We start from the raw sequence: 21146 nt of genomic DNA, 5'->3' as shown, positions 1-21146 counted from the left end.
AGAACTACAGAGAAGGACGGGACCCCTGGAGGAGTGGGGGGACCAGTGACTGGGAGGAGAGCCAGAGAGGGGTTCATAGAGGTACGCGGGGGAAACTGAGAGCGGAGTGAGTTGGAGGGGAAATAGAGACGGGGAAATTGCACAAAAGGCAGGGTGTGGGTGGAGGCAGGAAAGACGCTGTAGCCCGCCCTCCCCCCACCCAGAAGTCCTCTTTGGCCTTGGACTAACATGGGCATGCTGAGTTGCAGAAAATATGTAAGGGTGCAGGGACGGCAGGTTCAAATGGTCTTAAACACAAAATAAGTATCGAATATTCATTTTAAGTGCCAACTCCCGTTCAGGGCGTGTTACATGAGCAATGTGGGGGTTCTGCTGCCCATCGCCCCTATAGGAAAACTCCAGAGGCAAAGGCTGGTGAGAAAGAGGTTTTTTACTCAAATGCAAGGTTGGGGAGATTGGCAGATACTTGTCTCAAACCCCATCCCCTCCGAAAAACCTAAGAAAGCCCCAGCCTTCTTCAACGGAAGCGGAACAGAAGGCCGAGTCCAGAGCTCATGCTTCAAAATACTATCTTGGAACCGCAGCTGCCGCTGAGCGGTCACCCAGGCAGCCCAGCTTGTCTGTGGCTGCTGTGTGGTTTCAGGCTCCCTCCTGGAACCTGGAGGCTCTGACGTTAGCCAGGTTTCCTCCAGGGACACAAAGTCCCGCCAACTCCCAGTATCATGGCCAGGTAGTTAAGAGACCTAGTGTGGCCTGGAAACCAAAGGTTCACTGGTTTGATTCCCAGTGACCCAGGAACATGCCTGGGTTTCAGGCCAGGTCCACGATATGGGGCTCCTGAGAGGCAACCACACATTAATGTTTCTCTCCCTCTATTCCTCCCTCCCTTCTTCACTAAAAATAAATAAAATCTTAAAAAGAAAAAAGAAAGCCCTGGATGGCGTAGCTCAGTGGATTGAGCGCGGGCTGCGAACCAAAGTGTTGCAGGTTCGATTCCCCGCCAGGGTACATGCTTGGGTTGCAGGACATAATCCCCAGCAACCGTACATTGATGTTTCTCTCTCTCTATCTCCCTCCCTTCCCTCTCTAAAAATAAATAAATAAAATAAAATTTTAAAAAAGGAAAAAGAAAACTTGGGACAAAGGAAAGTACCCCTGTAAATATACATTCATGGGGAATGTGTATTGGGTAAATGAGCATTCAGGGTGGAGATGAGAAATAACTCACCTCTGGGTATTGCTGGCCCTAATATGTCTGAAGTGGGGAGATGGACACATGTAATTTCCTCCTAATATTTCTCCATCATCATGCGAGACCAGCAAACCCAGGGAACCTGTTCTGATAATGGACATCAGACATGGTGTGACCATTCCCCAGCCATGAATCCAGGGCTATGAGGAACAAGTGGCTTGCAACCTGCTGTTGGGTTCTTGTGGGGTATTTGTGCTCCCTCCTCTCCAATTTGGATGGGACAACCAGTAACTCCCTCTTTTGCACCTGACACCTGTTTAAAATGATGTTGGTGGCCCTGGATGGTGTGGCTCAGTGGACTGGAAGCCAACCTGTGAACTGAAAAGTTGCTGATTGGATTCCCAATAAGGGCACATGCCTAGGTTTTGGGCCTTCTCACACATCGATGTTTCTTTTCCTGTCTTTCTGCTTCTTGTTCCCTCTTTCTGAAAATAAGTAAAATTTTAGAAAACAACATGTTTGTTTGATTTAATTAAAAGTTTTATTAAAAAATATTTTAGCCCTGGCTGGCGAAGCTCAGTGGATTGAGCGCAGGCTGAGAACCAGGCATCACAGGTTCGATTCCCAGTCAGGGCACATGCATAGGTTGCAGGCCATGGCCCCCAGCAACTGCACATTGATGTTTCTCTCTTTCTCCTTCCCTTCCCTCTCTAAAAATAAATAAAATGTTTTTTTAAAAGTGCTTAAAAAATAAATATTTTAAAGACCACTATGAGAGACTTTGGTATCTGAATTGACGACTGCTACTTCCTAATCATAAAAAGTATTTTTTCTCTGTGTGAACCACCTGGTAATTTACATAGCTCATGAGCTTGGGGCCTTCCAGCTGGTGTTGCTCAGAAAGAAGGGGCTGTGTTCTGGGAAAACGAGATACACACAGAGGGTGACGACCTGACCTCTGAACGAGATCCAGGCATGTATGAGAAAGTGACCATGTCCCCATGGAGCCCACCTCGTTCCCTTCCATTCTCCTTCCCCTCCTGCATTTTTCAGTTGAGGAGATGGATACCCACACACTACACATGTGGTCCAAGCTCATAGGACAATTTACCTCAGCTGGGTCTGGAGCCATGGTGCCCCTGGCTGTGCTCCCAGATGCTAGACCTGTAGGGGGGTTTGCTTTGCACCTGGTCCTGTGGATGCTGGGGAAGCAAATGCTGAGAATGCCACCGCCTGTTCTCACTGCCAGTATTCCTAAGACACATCTGATGAGGATTTCTCTTGTGTCCGACCCGTGGGCCCCAATATCAAGCCTGGTGTGGGCCCATACACTCAGGACCTACCAGTCAGGTTTGGATTTTAAGATCCCCCAATTCCCTGTTATGTGTCACGTGAGGTAGAAATTCCTGCTGAACGTTTTCCTGCACTTGCCACACTGGTATGGCTTGTCTCCCACATGATCCTCCTGCAGACAGGGAGCAAAAGTTTCCTGATGAAGGCTTTTCCACACTGCACTTATAAAGCTTCTCCACAATGGGGCTGGTCAGTATATTCTGTAGGGGTGAGGGTGTCACGCAGTCCTTCTGGCAGATGGAGCACTTGCAGGACTACTCCCTGGTGCCTGTGCTGCTTGAATGAAGAGTTCTTGCTAAATGCCTTGCCGAAGTACTCTCACGTGTATGGCTTCTCCTGGGTATGTGTACTTTGATGGGCAATGACACTCCATTTGTGGCTGAAAGCATTGCCACAGTCCCCACACAGATATGGCTTTGCCTTAGTGGGTGTCCTCTCATGTACTTTGAGGACAGATTTCAAGCTGAAGGCCTTGCTGCAGTCACCACACACATACGGCTTCTCTCCGGGGTGTGTCTTCTTATGCTCAATGAGGATACACTTATAGCTGAAGGCCCTGCCACAGTCTACGCATGTGTATGGCTTCTCCCCAGTGTGCATCCTCCGATGGCTGATGAGATACCTATTTTCTCTGAAGGCCTTGCCACAGTCCCCACACACATACGGCTTCTCCGTACTGTGTGTCCTCTGATGCTGCATGAGTTGTCTATTCTCTCTAAAGGCCTTGCCACAGTCACCGCATGTATGAGGCTTCTCCTCGGTGTCCTCTGATGCAGAGATTCCATTTCCGGCTGAAGGCTCTGCTGCAATTCCCACAGGAGTATGGCTTCTCCCTATTGTACATCCGCTGATGCAAACTGAGTCTCAATTTCTGACTGAAGGCCTTCCCGCAGTCCCCGCACACATGTGGCTTCTTCCCAGTGTGTGTCCTTTCATGCAGGGTGAGGCTCCCTTTTTTGCTGAAGGCCTTGCCACAGTCCCCACACATGTAAGGCTTCTCCCCAGTGTGTGTCCTGTGATGGGCATACTGGGTTGATTTCTGGCTAAAGGCTTTGCCACAGTCCCCACACATGTATGGCTTCTCTCCCATGTGTAACTTCTGATGCTCGATGAGGTGCCTATTCTCTCTGAAGGCCTTGTCACAGACTCTGCATGCATAACACTTCTCCCCAGTGTATGTTCTTTGATGCACACATAGGATTGATTTCTGTGTGAAGGCCTTACCACAGTCCCCCCCACACACACATGGTTTCTCCCCAGTGTGTGTCCTCTCATGCTGGACTAGGTAATTTCTCTTCCTGAAGGCCTTGCCACAATCCCCACACGTGTACTGCATCTCCCCGGAGTGCATGCTCAGATGCTTGATGAAGTGACTATTCCATCTGAATGCCTTGCCGCACTCCCTGCACACATATGGCTTCTCCCTGGTGTGCGTCCTCTGGTGTAGGATGAGGTTATCCTCCTGGCTAAAGGACTTGCTGCACACCCCACACATATATGGCCTCTCCCCAGTGTGGATTTGTTGGTGTTTCCCCAGGGATGAACTATAGCTCAAACTCTTGTCATAGTGCCCGCACTTGTATGTCTTCCTCTCTGCACAAAGTTGGGAGGGAGGACCAAAGCTGGAAGTACCAGAGTTCTTCCCACACATGGTGAATCAGTGTGTGCCCTCTCCTCTCGGTCCTTCCACTCTTGGTGGGCCTGGCATGGGGCTTTGATGGACAAATGCCTTAAATTCACAACACTCAGGAGCTAACGCTGAGGACATGTTCAAATGCCTCTGACAGGTCCCCGTGCTCCTGTGTTGTAGCCCAACCCTGTACCCCTGTATCCCTGCTTTTCCACAGGCATAACCCTGAACTCCATTCTTTATAAGTCCTTCTACCACCACCGCAATGGATGGTCTGTCTTCCCAAGAGTCTGATGGGTCTGGTTCATTCATGTCCCATTTAGTCTCCAAGTCTGAGGGGAGGGGAAAGAGATGATGACACACATGCAGTTAACAACACTGGGAGGGAGGATCATCCCAAGGTGCAACAAGGCATAGCCTGAGAGTAAGGGGCAGCTTGTTGTGGGGACAGAGGGAGAAGGGAAGCTGTGATCTGAGACAGTGAATTGCAGGGAGGTGAGCACAGAGCAAGAAAAGCCTGATTGGGAGTGGGTGCAAATGCAGCCAACAGAGCTCACTGCTAGGAGGAAACCCTGAAGAGAAAGAGGAAAAAACACACTTTGAGGAGTAGGTCAAAGGATCCCACACCCCCAGGGAGGGTTCACTGCACCTGGCTACTTTCTTCTAAGCCTGGTCCTGCACATCCCCAGACAGCTGTGCTTCTCAAAGCATTGCCTGTCATTACTAATGATACGGTTAGTAATCGGATTCTCATGTGGCTCTGCAGGTTGTCCTCTACCTCCCAGCCTGACAGCAAAGCTCCCAAATTCCTACACTGCCTAGGAGTCCCCTTACCCTTGGGCGGGTCCCTCACACCTCCACTTAGTACACTAATTCTTCCCTGGTGAGCACACTCACTCCAAGCAGGTTTTGCCTTGTGCCATGGGTTCCTCAATCTCTGTTTCCATCCTACGGGGCTACCCTGAGTCCAGAATCTACATATGCACTTTAAGGTTCAACCAAACATTTAAAAACTGTAAGAAACATCCAAACATTTAAAAATTTCTTATAGTTTAAAAACTGTAAGAAATTTCACAAAAGATCTCATTAAAAAAGGTAAGATCCTGCCACATGTAGCCCTCCTTCCTAGGAGGTAATAAAGAATGCAGCAGTGGTAAGCAGTTGTCTCCCTACTCCATTAAAACCCTCAATGGCCACAGAAACCATAGATTGAGACCCTTCCCTTGAATCTAGAACTGGCATCCTGATGTTCATCGTCAAGTGAAAGGATAAACACATGGTGATGGATCCCAGAAGTAGAATATTACTCAGCAATAAAAAGAAGTCAGCTATTGCACTGGGTGCCTAGCTCAGCTAGTTAGAGTGTTGTGGAGTACACCAAAGATTGTGGGCTAGATCCAAGTTCAGACTTGTGTGGGATGCAACTGATTGATGTTTCTAGCACACTCTCATCTCTCTCTCAAAACAATAAAATAGAAACAAGGAAAAAAATGAAAGGAATGATTCATATATATGGTAGATGTGGGTGATCCTCAAAGAAATTATGTGAAGGGTAAAAAATCAAGATAAAAAAATAAACAATATGTGCCATATGATTCTATATAGACAATTTTAAAACAGGCCTTGGCTAGTATAGCTCAGTGGATTGAGTAGGCCTTCAAAACAAAGGGTTGCCGGTTCAATTCAGAGTCAGGGCACATGCCTGGATTGTGGGCTGGGTCCCCAGTAGTAGGCGCACAAGAGGCAACCACACATGGATGTTTCTCTTCCTTTTTCTCTCTCCCTTCCCCTCTCTCTAAAAATAAATAAAATTTAGAGAAAAAAAAAATCTAGAAAAAGCAAACTAAACCACAATGGTCACTGGACCTTGGAGGGTAGGTGAAATGAAATAAAACCTTTTTTTTTTTTTCAGTTTTTTTAAAGATTTTATTTATTTATTTTTAGAGAGGGAAGGGAGGGGGACAGAGAGAGAAAGAGAGAAACATCAATGTGCGGTTGCTGGGGGTCATGGTCTGCAACCCAGGCATGTACCCTGATTGGGAATCGAACCTGCGACACTTTGGTTCTCAGCCCGCGCTCAATCCACTGAGCTATGCCAGCCAGGTGAAAGAAAAACTTTTAGGGCTAATGGATGTATCTGCATCATAGTGATGAATTCTTGGATGGATACAAATGTCAAAATGTGTCCAATTATTTGCTTTAACTATGTACAGTTAATTGTAGGTCAGTTAAACCACCAGAAAACCTGTTAAAGAAATGTGACTATATACTAATTTTGGAAGTTAGTGTTTTTACTGAACCATATTATTAGGGACATCTCTCTGGATCAGTGACTACTAACAGTACTCAACTTTGAAGACCTGTGTGATTTCCTCATTATTGTACCTTCTTTTGTTTGACAACCTTATAGGTGGGTATCTAGGACATTTCTCTGGAATTTTCTTCCTACAAAATCTCGGCACACACAGAGATTTTTTAAAGATATATTCTACAAATGGAATAATTCAAATTTGGTTCAGAACAAACTGTTTTCCCAAAGAGCTGTCCCAACATCAAGGATCTAAAATGGGGAGTCCTTTTCTCTGCACCCTCATAATACAGGAGGATTAACTTTTTTTTAATACCACAGACAAGGATATTCTTACATAGGGAGGGAGGGGTGGGGAGGGACAGGGGAAGAGAGTGAAAGAGAAAGAGAGAAACATTCATTAGGGTGAGAAATGTCGATTGGCTTTCCTTCTGGATATGTGCCATCTAGGACCAAACTCAAACCTAGAATATGTATCCTGATACAGATTCTAACCCACATCCTTCTGGGTCGGGAAATTCTACAAACAAGTGAGCCATACCTACCTGGGCAGGGTTACTATTCTTTTCATACCTGTATATATCATGGGTAAAAGTTGTATTTCTGTAACTCAACTGGTATTTCTTTGATGATACTATGGTTCAAAAATCCCATGCATTTGTATATCTGAGAACTGAATGCTCATAAGTCGGGTCCATCTCTCTATCATTCATTTGGTACTTTTCTTGTTCATGCATAGCAGTTCTTTATATACTTATAATCCTCTGGCTGTTATATATGCGCTATATACTCCTTCCCACTTCATCATCTATCAAGTTCATTTTTAGGTTCCAGTAATCTGAACATCCTATATGTCAGATCTGTCCACCTTTTCTATTTCTGTGTCATCCTGAAGTGACAGGCACATGGTGAGTAACATGGTGAAGCTGCCCCCTTACCCAGAGAAACCAGGTTCCAGTAGTTCTCCATCATCACGTCCCTGTACAGGTCCTTCTGTGCAGGCTTCAGCTGCTGCCACTCCTCCTGGGTGAAGCCCACAATCACATCCCTGAACGCCACTGACCCCTGTAAGAGGAAGCGCACACCACTTGTCACAGTCAGGAGACGTGGCCAGGAGGTCTGGGAGGATCAAGCAGGTACACAGGTTGCACCTGTTGTGAGGTTGAGAAGGTGTGGGGGTCTGAAGGGCCTGGCAACTCACTGTCTTCGGTGCCTAAGTACACTGGGTGGTCCACAGACAGACAGACAAACTATGGTGCTGTTCACAGGAAGGCAAACAACACAGTTCAAAATGGACAAAAAACCTGAATGGACACTTCACCAAATGGGACACACAGATGGCCAATGTACATATGAAAAAATGCTCAACTTCACTCATCATCAGAGAGCTGCAAACTAAAACCACAATGACATATCATCTCACACAGATTAAACGGAAATCCCAGCTATGGACCCTCAACTGGTCAATACCAAAAGTGCCAGGTGACTGAGCATTGGCAGCTCTCAGGGGTGTCTGGGAAAATGGAAGGGGTAATCTGAGGTTAGGTCCATGGAGGGAGATTCTGGGTGGATCTGGTGGGTCAAGACCTGAGGCTTAACACAATGGAGCACTGAGAAGGCTGATGCCAAAATATCCATAAAACAAAGTTACTAGTGAAAATGAAAAATGCGTCTTTTACTTTACAGAAAAAATAGAACAGACTTATTCACCAACCCAGTAACTATAATCTACTGAAATTACCATTGAGGTCACAAACTCATCCACCATGTCCGACAGTTCCTTCCTGTTCCCCTTTATTATTGCACTTATTTCATTTTAATTTTTTAAATACAACTCCTGATGAAAATCTTCCCTAAGTCTCCCTGCCTGAATGGACTCACTCAATGAATTTTTTACTGAGCAGCCTCCAGGCTCTGAGCCCAGATGGGAGAGACTGAAAGCCTGAGTCACTCCTGGGCATCAGGGTACGCATACTCTACAGCAAAAGTGTGGGAAGTGAGCCCTGGCTGGTGTGGCTCATTGGATTGAGTGCCAGACTGTGAAACAAAGAGTCACTGGTTTGATTCCCAGTTAGGGCTAATGCCTAGGTTGTGGGCCAGATCCCCAGTTGGGGGTGCATGAGAGGCAACCACAGATTGATGTTTCTCTCCCTCTCTTTCTCCCACCCTTCCCCTCTCTCTAAAACAAATAAATAAAATCTTAAAAAAAAAGTGTGGGAGGTGAGACACAGGGCCTCCCTTCAGTTGGGAGATTCCCCTGAAATGGGACTTCCCTCCAAGTGAACTAAAGTCCTCTGAGCGCTCTATTGGTACATGACTGAGGCCACTTGTTCCAGGGCTCCATCTGTTTGGAATTCTTGTCTAATGGCAGAAACCTCATTGACACAAGGAAAACCTCACGCAGTTCTAAAGAGCTGAAATCAGGCTCTACTTTTTTTAATCCTCACTCGAGGACATACAGATTGATTTTGGAGGGAGAGGAAGGCAGAATCAGAGACAGAGACATCCATCTGTTCGCATCATGCACATGCCCTGACCAGGGGTCAAAACCAGTCTTTTGGTATGGAGGATGGTGCCATAACCAACTGGGAAACCCAGCCAGCGCAGGCTCTATTTTTAGAAAAATCAGAATGTGCCCTGGCTGGCATAGCTCAGTGGATTGAGTATGGACTGCGAACCAAAGTGTCATAGGTTCGATTCCCAGTCAGGGTACATGCCTGGGTTGCAGGCCATAACCCCCAGCAACCACACATTGATGTTTCTCTCTCTCTCTATCTCCGTTCCTTCCCTCTCTAAAAATAAATAAATAAAATCTTTAAAAAAAAAAGTCTTAAAAACAAAGAAAAAGAAAAATCAGAATGTAATTACACTAAAAGATAGTAAGAAAGAGAAATTGCATCCCCAAGAGCCAACGAGAGGGAAATGACAACCATCTGCAAATCTTAAACAAAGGTGGTAAAAGGAAACCAAGGCAACGATTACAGAGAAGGTAAGAGTGAAGATATCGTGGTGCAGCCACACTGGAAAACAGAACTGTTCCATAAATGGTTAAATATGCTGATATCAAAGGACCCATTATTGCCTCTCCTACATTCAAAGGAAATGAGATCAAACAAAAACAAATGTGCATGAATGTTCACAGAAACATGAGAAATAACACCCAGTAAGGGGAAATAACCCAAATGTTACCCCTGATAAGTGCATACAACAGGGTCTACCTGCACAATAGCATAGTATACAGCTATTGAAGAGCACACCTACTACAACACAGATGTACATCAAACTCATGCTGCACAGTGAGAGCAGCAAGACACAAAAACGCACGTGTTGTGTGATTCCACTTATAGAAATGTGCAGCCCTGACTGGGCAACTCAGCTGGTTGCATGCAGCGTTGTGTGTACAACCAAAGGTTAGGGGTGTGGTCCTAGTTGGGGTGCATATGGGAAGCAACTGATCAATGATTTACTCAGATAGATGTTTCTTTCCTACTGTATCCTCCATTCCCTTCTCTCTAGAAATAAACAAAATCTCAATAAAATAAAAGCAATTTTCCCACCATAAAAACATTCCTAGAAATCAAGCCTCATAGTCCCAGCTGGTGTGGCTCAGTGGATTGAGCACCTGCTTGGAAACCAAAAGGTTGCCAGCTTATTTTCCAGTCAGGGCTCACGCCTCAGCTGTGTGCCAGATCCCCATTTGGGGATGTGCAAGAGACAAGCATACATTGACATTTCTCTACCTCCCTTTCTCTAAAAATAAGATAAATGAATGTTTAAAAAAACCCCACAAAATCATAAAAAAGCTGTGACTGTTGTCACTCAGTGGATTGAGAACCAGCCTAAAACTGAAAGGTGTCCTGTTTATTCCCACTTGGTGGGCAGCAGTCAGTGGGCAGGTACCAAACTGGGCTGTTGCTACAGGAGACCCATGAATATTTGTCTTGCACATGGATGTTCTTCTCCCTATATTTCTCCCTCCTTTTCTTATCTCTGAAAAATAATTAAAATCTTTACACCATTGATCCACTTTCATAATTTAAAAAGTGAAAAAGTGAAACATGCAAAATGCAGGGCAAGTACTAATGCCAAGCCCTGGACAAGTGGCTCAGTTGGTTGGAACTCTGTGCTAGACAGCAAATAGCTGAGGTATCTATACCAGCTTGGAGCGCATGTGCGAGGCAACAGATTGAAATTTCTCTCTCACATCTGTGTCTCTCTCCCCCGCCCCTCTCTCTTCCTGTTTTCCTAAAACTCAACAAATACACCCTCTGTTGATTAAAAAAAAGATTTATTCCCAGGCATACATATATGTGCATATATATATATACATACACACGCAAATACAAATATAAATTTACTGATTTAACAGGCAGAATGAAAGAGATGTTGTTCCACTTACTGATGAATTCATTGGTTGCTTCTAGAAAGTGTCTTGACCAGGTATCAAACCTACAACCTTGGCATATCAAGATGAACCTCTAAACAACTGAACCAAGTCTGTACATTTTTAAAAAGGATTTTATTTATTTATTTTTAGAGGTGGGGAAGGGAGGGAGAAAGACAGGCGAAGAAATATCAATGTGTTGCCTCTCACATGACCCTACTAGAGACCGAGCCAAGCACGTGCCCTGACTGGGAATTGAACTGGTGCCCCTTTGGTTCACAGTCTGTACTGAATCCACTGAGCTACATCAGCCAGGGTTATACCTATACATTTTTTATTTTCAAATTTTTCTTCCACAGAAGGAAATTTAGAGAGAAATACCAGAAATAGACACTCACTAAAACATCACAAGGACAGTCACTGGCATTCACCACATGTTGGGACCCACCCAGCCAGTTTTAGAAGCTGTGACTTCCCAGGGTAAGGCTGAGTAAGAGATCTTGAGACCATAAGCCACTAAGGAGACAAAGCTTATCTTCTTGGCCGGGGGGGCTGCCTCTGCCTCCTTTTACTTCAGCCTCCTTGGCCCTGGGCAGATGACTGGTTAGCCAATGATGGGTAAGATTCCTCAAGGGAAGGATGTCCTAAGACAGGCGTGGTCACGAAGGGGCCCTCAGGGAAGGACTTGGGAGGCTATAGAAAAAGGGGGTAATGGACCCTCACCATTTGGCTTCAACATAGCCTGAGTCCTCATTCTGTCTGCAAGAAATCTCCTAATCTCTTGGCTGCCTTACTTCCCCCACCTGATTTAAGCCTCAAACAATGCTGAGCAGGAAAAAGCTGTTCCCTGGGGGGATTAGGCTGAAGAAAGAATGCATACAATCCTGAGAATCCTGTGAAACCTGAGTTGTGAGAATGTCCTCAATTTTCTGATAAGGGTCCAAGCGTAAAATGAGTTTCTTTCCCAAAGTTTTATAGTCCTTTAGCTAACTGACCCTGACTCAGATTAAGCCCCCATACTTCTTTGAATGTTACCTATTGTTTGATCATTTTGCCTGACAATGACTGATGAGCTTTACCTATATTCCTGTGCAAAATGAACACAGTAAAGACTCGTTGAAGAACAGGCTCCTGGCCCTTCTCCTTTGAGAGATCTGCCATCTTCCATCCCCAGGCAGATCATGTCTTGGTAGACTTATTTTTATCCATGGAAGCCAGGGAGGGGGTGGAGCACCCCCACAACCACTCCAACACCACAGGGGTCCTCCTCCCCACCTTCTCCAGTCTGCCCCCTGCCTACTTCTGAAGGTCACTCATCCAGCACTTCCTGCCAGAGGCCTCTGTCACACTTCATTGAATATGCTGAAGCTGCCACATCCCAAGTGCCTACAGGTGTCTCCTGAGATCCCTCAGGGTAGGACAGCTCACTCCTGAGCCATCCTGTCCCCTATGGCTGAAAAACACCAAGGTCAGGACAGTACTCTCACAAGTCAGGGTGGACAGAACCCCAGGAGATGGGAAGAGGGGCCTGGGGCCTGATGGGCTTTGCAGGGCCCAAGCCTCAACCCTGCGCAGAAGTATAACTCTCAGGAAGGAGGGGCCAGAGGGTGACATGACTCACCAGGGACTCCTTGGTCCGCAACTGGGTGGCTATCCTTCCAGTACCCAGGGTGACCTGAGCATGGCAGGCTGTGTACAGGGAGAGAGAAAAAAAGACACAGTGAGAGATCAGGTGGAGGTGTGACCCACACCTCCCACATAGGCCCACAATGCAGACATGACAGACACACACACTGCAAGACAGTCAGACAAGAAGAGACACCTTCATTAATAGGGAATGCATGCAGGGGCCTATGGCATCCAAGGTCCTAGACCAATGTCCCTCATTTAATCCTCCTGACATCCTGCATTGTTGGGGCTATTTTCAAAAATTGCATTTCACAGAGGAGGAAACTGATACACAAAGAGATAAGCTATGTGCCAAAAAAAAAAAATAAGGGTGGGATTAGGGTTGCGCTGAGTACATCAGGGTCCATGTGCTCTGTTCATAGCTCACACCCACACAGTGAAACTCCCCCCATGCACACACTTATGCACACACCCAGTCCAAATGTCTGGAGAGAGGAAAGGGACACTCTACCTTATACCTCGTCCGCCCTGGGTCTGAGTTACCCAGAAGGCACAGTGGTCCCAGGGCAGCTTACACCACTAGGCACCCTTGAAAATATCATCATTTCTTTTGATAATTTAAGAGAAAATGTGAATCTAATCCAGCCTGGACTATTTTTGTCCCTATAGTAATACAATCACTACTCCAAGTTTACTTTATTTCAAAGGAGGCCATGAAGGCACAGTGGCCCTAAAAATAGCATGTGCATGTGGGTGGTGACCACTGAACCCAGAGTGGCCCTAGACATGTGGCTATAGAGCCAGGGGTGGCAGCTGCTCCTGTTCCTCTTCCTCTGTCCAACCTTTCTCACATTTCCTGCCCTCCATGTTTTCTAAGGGGAAACAATTTCCCAGTGTGGGGTGGTTAGTGTCAGGGCTCTGGACCTGGTTGCTTGGGTGTGGAGTCGGGTGACTTACTTAATGTCTCAACCTCAGTTTCTCCATTCGCAAAATGCGGATGGTGAGGGTCCCTACCTCTAATTCAACAGGAGGCCTGTAAAATGCCCAGGAGGATACCCTGAGCACCGACACACTCCCTGAACAAATCCACCCTGGTCAGCTTTAGGTAGGGTCTCTGACCTTCTTTCTTGATCCCACACCTGGCTACCACACACGTTCCCAGCTCCCATGGCCACAGGACACTCTGTCCTTCATGGCAGGAAGGAGGTGAGCTCTGGCTCCAGCAGTCAGCTCTCACAGGCCCACCTGTAGGAGAGGTCTGTCTTTTCCACGTTCTTGGGAGGGCACCCCAGACGCATGTCCTCACATGTCAGCCATGCCCAGACAGAGGCACAAGTCCACTCAGACAGGGGAAGGCTCAGGCTGGAGAGATGCACCCCACATGCACAGACACTCACACCAGATACTCAGACAAGCACATGGGAAGAGACCAGACACAGGTGGACACCTGGGTAGCACCCTCACACTGAGGCACAGCGGAAGGAAACAAAGGGAGACACGCACACAGATATGGACACACACAGTGACGGTGACAAACACGGGCACAGGGAGATGGCCCGGAGTCTCAGCCCAACACACACACACACACACAGCCACAGGCATAACCTTCACTGGCTCGACCACACCCAGATCCACACTGAGCCTCCTCAAGCCTCTGCCTGTTCGCCACGGACTCACCACACGGTTACCTCAGGAAAATTATGGGCCTCCGCTTGAATCCCGGGTCTCACTGCGCCTGTGCGGAGCAGCCGCCTCTTACACTACCCAGACCAGCACGCAGCAGTCACGTCCTCTGCTGGGTCTGTTCAGACGCCAGCGCTGCAGAGCAGACTGGAGTCTGAGCGGCGGTCGCCAGGACACAAGTCCCAGGAGCTGGAAATGAAGGAGACAGAGATTGCAGAAAAGGCAGTGCATGGGTGGAAGCTGAAAAAGATGCTATGTAGTCCTTCCACAGACGTGTTGCTTTCTGGCCTTCGGTACGCATAGACGTGCTGACTTGCAGAAAATCTCTAAAGCTGCTGTAAAGCCTGTGGAGACAACCAGGAAGCAAATGATTTTAAACAGAAAGGAACTATCAGCCCTTCACGTTAAGTGCCAACTCCCGCTCAGGGCCCGATATTTTTACAGAACCAAAGTGGTGTTCTGTTGCCCATCCCCCCAATAGGAAAGCTGTAGAGGCAGAGGATGGTAAGAAAGAGGTTTTTCGCTCAAATGCAGGACTGAGGAGAATGGCAGATACTTGTCTCAAAGCCCATTCCCTCCGAAAAACCGAGAAAACCCCAGTGGCCCTAAGGTCTCTTCCAGGGCCACAAAGTCTCGCCAATGTAGCATCCAGCAAACTCGAGAACAAATATCGGAGACTTTCAGGGCATCAAAGATGTTACTTTATTGGCCAAGTTTAACCTGCGCAGGGGCGAACTCTCAAAGTGTCCAGAGACACAGTGCCCGCAAGGAGCTGCAAACGAGAGACGCGTTGAGTGCTTACAACTACGTTCTTATATAGGGGCGGGCAAGCAAGCGTTATACAGAAGCAGACGTGGCAGTTAGTAATTCGCTTACAAAAACTGCGCGCGCGCGGGAATTTCAAACCAAACATTCTTTCATAAGGCGGGAAGGCAGGATGTTTGTTCATTAACCTAGTAATCTCCTGGCTCTAGCTAGCTAGTTTTCTATTTTCTCATTAAAAACTACAAAGCACTGCTTATCTGGCCTACCCAGGGAGAGCGTCTGCTAGACACAGGATGTTTGCTTTAACTGTACTTTGTCTCTTTTATCATTTCTTTTTAGCTACAATGTGGTTCTTGTCTATTAAGGTTAAATTTAGTTCTTAATTTCCTTGTTCCCAACAGCCAACTCACAGGGTAGTATTTTAGGAGTGCTAGAGAACAGCAATTCCTTAACCTGCGTTTATTTATGTTTCGAGTGTGGGATGGTCTGAACGCCCAATGAACTTCCCAAAGTCCCCCTACTGGGGAGGGTGTGGTCTATGCAGGACCAATGACGTCTCCCATGCAAGACTTGAAACCGGAAAAATACAGCATTGTTGCCAGTCACTGTCAGGATGGGCCGGGTAGGACAAAAGGGAGCCTGATTATAATCAATTATAGTGTTTGGACTACAAGTAGTATGGTGGCTGAACTATGACCTGGAAAAGATAGCTGAGGTCAGACCAGGAACCACCAATGATATGTTGCTGCTTTGTTCACAAGGAACCAACCCCCAGCTCCCACAGAGAGCCAAGCCAGAATAAAACCCCACCATTTTTCCTGCTCCGAGTGACTTCTCTGGCCCCCTTACTCAGGACCAGAGATCCTCACCTGGAAGTGCAACCCCAATAAAATCCTGTTTTACCCCCTTTGTGCCTGATTCAATTTTCTTCCTCTGCAGAAAAACCTTACAGTCACTTACCGAACCCTGTAAAGCATAGACAGGGATTCAATCTTTGTGGGCGCTTTATTCAGATGGCCAGCATCTGAGAAAACAGTGGATTCATACTCTAATGGACCATCTTAAATTCCATTTTAAAACGGCCCTTTTTATAAGGAGAACAAGGTGTGGGTAAGGGGTTTAGAATTCAGGGGAAAGTAAATTGGAGTAAAAAAACCTGCAGCATCCTCTTTCTAAGTGGTGGTCTTTAGCTGTGTCCTGTGGGGTGGTCACCTCATTCTGGAGTACAATGGCTCAGATACCATCTTAAATTGCTCACAGACCTCCTGAGACAAAGGTGGAACTGCTTATGGTCACCTGGAATCAGGGTGGGTAATACCTTCAGTTCCTGGAACAATAGCTTTTACATGCATTGATTACTGAGCTTATTAGCTATTACTAAACTAAAACTCCCCAACTCTTAAGTCCCCTATCAGACTGTCAGGCTAGTCTTTGGTCCAGCACCTCCCCCCAGAAGACTTTCTGACCTTTTTGATCCCCACCCAATCAGGTATGAGCAGGGGATAGGAGGGCTTTTCCCCTATCCAATCATCTTCACAGCACAGGGCCTCCTCTTTGCAGTACTCACTTCCTGCTGCTGTCCACTTGCCTGGGGGAAGGTATCTGCCTCCAGGATAGGACACTCCCTGTGAAAAAACCCTGGAGCTCTGTTACCAAGGCAACGCCCCCTGCTACGACAGCCTCACGGATTCCCAGGGCTAGTAGAGATCTACTCATGTGGTCCCTTCTCTTCCTGCCCTTGCCTTACCCCAGGGGTCCTGCCTGGCCATCTGTATCCTTAAGATGTATAGATACATTTAGTCTTGACAGCCAAGCTACTTTCCACGTGAGGATGTGATACAAACAAGGGAGGGCAGAGAAGAGGAAATTGGGGGCGCTGGGGTGGGAAAGAGGTCTCCTGGCCTGGGACCTTTTACACTATAAACTACAGAGCCAAGTACAAAAGCATTTGCTGAATGTCTGAATGAACACAAAAATGCCAACTGCAGCCACCTTAGATGGTGATTAATGACTTCTTTTCCTTTCATTCTTTTCCCTTGCTCACTGGAATATATGTACTTGATTTTAGAGAGAGAGGAAGTGAGACAGAGAAATAGATGTGAGAGGAAAATCCATTTGTTGTGATCCACAGCGTTTTGGTGCAAGGGATCATGCTCCATCTAAGTGAGTCACCTGGCCACGACTAATGTGGCCCACAACCCAAACATGTGCCCTGACCAAGAATCAAACTGGCGATCTCTGTTTGCTGGCTAACGTTCAGTCCACTGAACCACACTAGCCAGGGAAGCCATATAGTCTATGATTTTTTTTTGAAGGATTAGGGGAATAAATATGATGCTTATAAATGTAAAATATTACAAAGATTTAGTATGGTCCACTCATTATATAAGCCCTGGCTGGTGTGGCTCAGTGGATTGAGCACCAGTCTGCAAACCAAGGGGTCACTGATTCGATTCCCAGTCAGGGCACATGCTTGAGTTGTGTGCCAGGTCTCCAGTAGGAGTGTGAAAGAGGAAAGCACACATTGATGATTCTCTCCCACTTGTTCTCCCTCCCTTCTCCTCTCTCTAAAAATAATACATAAAATCTTACAAAACAAACAAAGAAAATCTTGAGTGAGCTGAATCACGTCCATTCGTTGACTTGGTGCAGTCCTTGGTCTACCCAGCTGAGTCACCCAGTCATGAAATCCCTATTGGGTAAGACTCGGCCAGGAGACCACGTCATGGGCAGGGGATCTGTTTTCCCCTCCTCTGGACCATTAAAGTTGTTCTGAGAAACAAGATTGTGTGGCACCAAGTAAAGACTCCTATAGCCCTGGGTGATGGCTCAGTGGATTGAGTGCCAGCCTGTGAACGGAAGGGTTGCTGGTTCAATTCCCAGTCAGGGCAAATGCCTGTGCTGTGGGCCAGGTCCCGAGATGGGGGTGGGGCATGAGAGGGAATCACACATTGATGTTTCTCTCCTTCTCTTTCTTCTTCCCTTCGCCTCTAAAAATTAATAAATAAAATCTTTTTAAAAAACTATTGTAGAGATTACCCCCACAAGGAGAAGAATCTACTTCACTTTTTAAATTATTTATTTATTTATTTGTGAGAGAGAAAAAGACACATTGACTTTTTTTTTCTTGTCCCCCTCATTAAAAGATTCATGGTCTTTTTCTTGTTTGCACCCTGACTGGTGATCGAACCTGCAACCTTGGCATACACAAGCAATGCTTCACCAAATGAGCCACAAGCAGGAACCCAGTCTGAGGCCAAATGGGTAAGCACACTGTGCTCTGTTGTCCCACTGCAGCACTTCAGTAGATTAGCAACTATACAGAAGTGGAAGACAGTCTAAGTATTGATCACCACCAGCTCGTACCTCATGGGTGATATACTGGAGGGAGCCTGTTCACAGGGCCCAGGGCAGGGGCTTTAGGGGCCTTAGTCAGCAGCCATTTTCGACATTTACAGAAGCATCTCAAAGAATAAACCTGTATAAAATAATAACTAATTTCCCATTTATTAATAAATGTTTTATGTATTATTTTCTTGTTAATAGAGTACAATGTTTATATTTTTTGCTATTTAGTATTGGTAATAGATCACTATCAACATCCATAATGAAATATTAAGTAAAACATGACCTAGGCTGTGGGTGAGGCATAGATTAGGTAATGCCCCTGCCTGACTGAAGGCACTTTATTTTCACAAGAATTCCAGTTGCATGGGGTTGGTCAGGGACAGTCTGTCATTTGAGAGATTTTTTTTTCATGTAACTGAAACAGCCCTGCCGGGAGGGCGATAAAAACCCAGGTTTTAGCGGAAGAGGCACTTTCCAGATCTTTTTCTGTGGGAAGTTTGGAGGCTGGATGGGCCTTGAAGTACCTGAGATCTTCCCATGCCTGCTGAACAGGTATAAACATACCCGATTCAGTCCTTCCCATCTTGGGGGGGCCTGCAAATGGCTTTGGTGTTTGAATGCCTTAAATTCATGATACTCAGGGTTTAACACTTAGGACATGTACAATCTCCTGCTACCAATCCCTGGGATCCATTGTTGCTGGCCCACCTGGTCACCCTGTGTCTCCACTCTTTCACAGGCACAACCCCAAGGCCCATTCTCCCTGAGTGCTTCTGCCTCCACTGCAGTGGATGGTCTTTCTTCACAAAGGTCTTCCAGTGGGTCTGATTCTTTCGGGTCAGGTCTGGTCTTCAAGTGTGAGGGGAGGGGGAAAGAGATGACACATGTAGTTAGCAATGCAGGGAGGGAGGACCATCCCAATATGCCACAAGGCACAGCTGTCTTCTCTTTAGTAACTGGGAACATGCCCCAGTGTTCCCTTCTGAGAGAAGTCCTCCCTGACACCCAAAGCTGAAACAGCCCCGACCTTCACTTTCTACTCATCACCTCTGATCTCACTCAGAAATGAGCAGTGGGGAGTCTGCGACACAAGGGACTGTGGTTCGCTCACTGCTGGACTCCCAGTGCTTGGAATATTCCAGATAGAGAGGAGTTCAGTTACTTGTTAAGCAAGTGACTCACAGTTCACTTGAAGCCCCTTGTCTCTTGAGATTCCTGCTTATCAGAGAATGCAGAAATTCTAGTTCTTCATGTATTAGTCATCTACTTTCTTAAACTTCAAACAACCTCCTCCCCCACCACTAAGCAGGAAAGAAAGCAACTCAGGCTCCTTCTTTTTCTTTCTTTTTTTTTTTTTTTAAGATTTTATTTATTAATTTTTACAGAGAGGGGAAAGGAGGGAGAAAGAGGGAGAGAAGCGTCAATGTGTGGTTGTCTCTCATGGCCCCCTCACCCCAGCTGGGGACCTGGCTTGCAACCCAGGCATGTGCCCTGACTGGGAATCAAGCTGGCAGCCCTTTGGTTCACAGGCCAGCACTCAATCCACTGAGCCACATCAGCCAGGGCCTCAGGCTCCTTCTTGACCCAACTCCCCCTCAACCCCATCACAAACAGTTGTCACTGTCATATGAACATCCCTGTGCCATATCCAATTCAGTAGAAAAAAATTCCAACTTCACACTTGCATTTCCTTCTCTGTCCATTCTTGTCAGCTTTCAGCCCCTCTGGAAAGCAGGGAGCCACCTGTAAGGACACATTCCCTTCTATGCAGCATTTTAAAGAAACTTAGGCCAAAGGGTAATTCCCCCCATGAAATTTCATGCCATGGAGAATGTTTACTGGGTAAATGAGCATCCATGGTAAAGGAGATGGGAAATTCTTCAAGTCTCCTGATGCTCTGGTGGATGTATGTGTGTGTGGTAGGGAGATGGACACATATAATATCCTGCTAAGATTTCTCTTTGGTCATGGGAGATGAGCAAACCCCAGGGAAATCTCTTCTGATAATATATATGAGAAATGTTTGTGTTTAAACCTCCTGTCCAGCCTGGAAAGTGATGATAAAATTAGAATGATGGTGCACAATAAAACAGGAAGGAGTTTAAACATACCCAGATTGGCCCTGACTGGCTTGGCTCAGTGGATTGACTACCAGCCTGCAAACTAAATGTTTGTCAGTTCGATTCCCAGTTCGGGCACATGCCTGGGTTGAGGGCCAGGTCCCAGTAGGGGGTATGGGAGAGGCAACCACACACTGATTTTCTTTTTTCTCTCCCTCTTTCTCCCTCCCTTCCCCTCTCTCAAAATATTTTTTTAAAATTAAAAAACACAAAAATAAACATGTCCAGATTGTAGCCACCCTACCAGGAGAGACACATTCCAGTACTTCTTCTAGGCCCACTACCTAGGACACTACGTATTTCATATGTCAAGAGACAAGCCACTGGGCCAAGGAATGTGTAAAACATGAGAAGCCACCTCAGGCACTGTGCCATTTGGCCTGTATCTCTCAGGCCAAAGGGTCCTCAGGCCTGAGGCTGTGACTGCTTTGCAAATAGTAACTCAGGACTGAAGCTGCCCCTCACCTCCAAGTGGGCCACACCTAAAGAGGTCAACATTACTGGACTGGAGCCTAGGAAATGTGTGGATGTGGCAGATAGGACAGTAATTTTCTTATGTAGTACTAGAGCCACCTACTCTGTCCTTACTTCCATCCCCAGACCCCTCTCCTCACAATCCTGCACCGTCCTAGTAGTAGCAGAAAGGCCCACAACCAGGACTTTCTCTTTAAATTGACAGAATCCCAGACATATAAGCAACAACTAACCTGGACTGTCCTCCCTCAGAAATTCAG

General features: G+C 46.5%; 1 long non-coding RNA gene across 1 annotated transcript; it reads right to left on the bottom strand.

Annotated features, from left to right (window-relative positions):
- Positions 1-3746: 3746 nt before the first annotated feature.
- Positions 3747-12556, bottom strand: LOC123826796. Its single transcript, XR_006787132.1, has 3 exons — positions 12489-12556; positions 7422-7548; positions 3747-4507 (listed from the first exon to the last, which is right to left on the bottom strand). It is a non-coding gene; the product is annotated as an uncharacterized LOC123826796 (long non-coding RNA).
- Between the last annotated feature and the right edge of the window lie 8590 nt (positions 12557-21146).

This window comes from Phyllostomus hastatus, unplaced genomic scaffold (genome assembly GCF_019186645.2).
Source record: "Phyllostomus hastatus isolate PE091 unplaced genomic scaffold, TTU_PhHast_1.1 phas_contig_133, whole genome shotgun sequence".
In the NCBI taxonomy this organism is placed as follows: domain Eukaryota; kingdom Metazoa; phylum Chordata; class Mammalia; order Chiroptera; family Phyllostomidae; genus Phyllostomus; species Phyllostomus hastatus.
Note: the sequence above shows the minus strand (reverse complement) of the source record. Positions and strands in the feature narration are given on the sequence as shown.